Here is a 975-nt window from a genome sequence, read left to right on the forward strand (position 1 = left end):
ATGACTTTTTTGTTAATTTTATAATTTTTTTGTAGTTTTTAAAAGTATTATTAGTTGTTAACAAAAAAATTACAATATATATATATATATATAACAAAAAATTACCAAATTTTAAGGATAATAATATTTTATTTTTCTAATTATATTTGCAAAAAATCACGTCAAAATTTAATCTCTAAGATATTTTTTTGAGAAATACAAATTTAATGTTAGATAATCTTGTAAAAAATCTAACATTAATTATGTATTTCTCAAAAAAAAACATTAGAGATTGAATTTTGATGCGATTTTTTGCAAGAATGATTAGAAAAATGAGATATTATTATCCTTAAATTTGGTGATTTTTTGCTAAGTATATAATTTTTTGTGATTTTTTAAAAGTATTATTGGTTTTTAACAAAAAAGTTACAAAAAAAAATATATACTTAACAAAACATCACCAAATTTTAAGGATAATAATATCTCTTTTTTATAATCATGCTCGCAAAAAATCGCATCAAAATTCAATTTCTAAAGCATTTTTTGAAAATATATATTTACTATGGAGTTGCGTTTTTAAATTATTTGAAGGCATTTTTGTCAATAGTAAAATTTGGATGCTTTTTTGTCAGCGTTTAATTAATTCGAGAGCATTTTTTGTAGTTAACCCTTTAAACAATTATTCCATTTTCAACTCTTTAATTATTAGAATTAGTCAATTAGTACCTCCGTTTTTAAGATAAGACACTTTAGTCATTCAAGCTTTAAAATACACAAATAGTTTCTAACATTTACTTTCATTAGATAATTTAGTCTTTTTTCTGTTAGTCACTAACAATCACTGCTAATTTAGAATATTGATTCGCATACTTGGCCATTAAGTGTCAATGCGTGCAATTAGATAAATCAATTCCTAGAGCGAAGTACAAAAAAGTCTCCAAAAATTTAAAAAAAAAATCTCAAAACAGTTCCTAAAAAATTTTAAAATAGTCCCTT

The sequence above is a fragment of the Arachis ipaensis genome, chromosome B09, assembly GCF_000816755.2.
Source record: "Arachis ipaensis cultivar K30076 chromosome B09, Araip1.1, whole genome shotgun sequence".
Taxonomy (NCBI): Eukaryota; Viridiplantae; Streptophyta; class Magnoliopsida; order Fabales; family Fabaceae; genus Arachis; species Arachis ipaensis.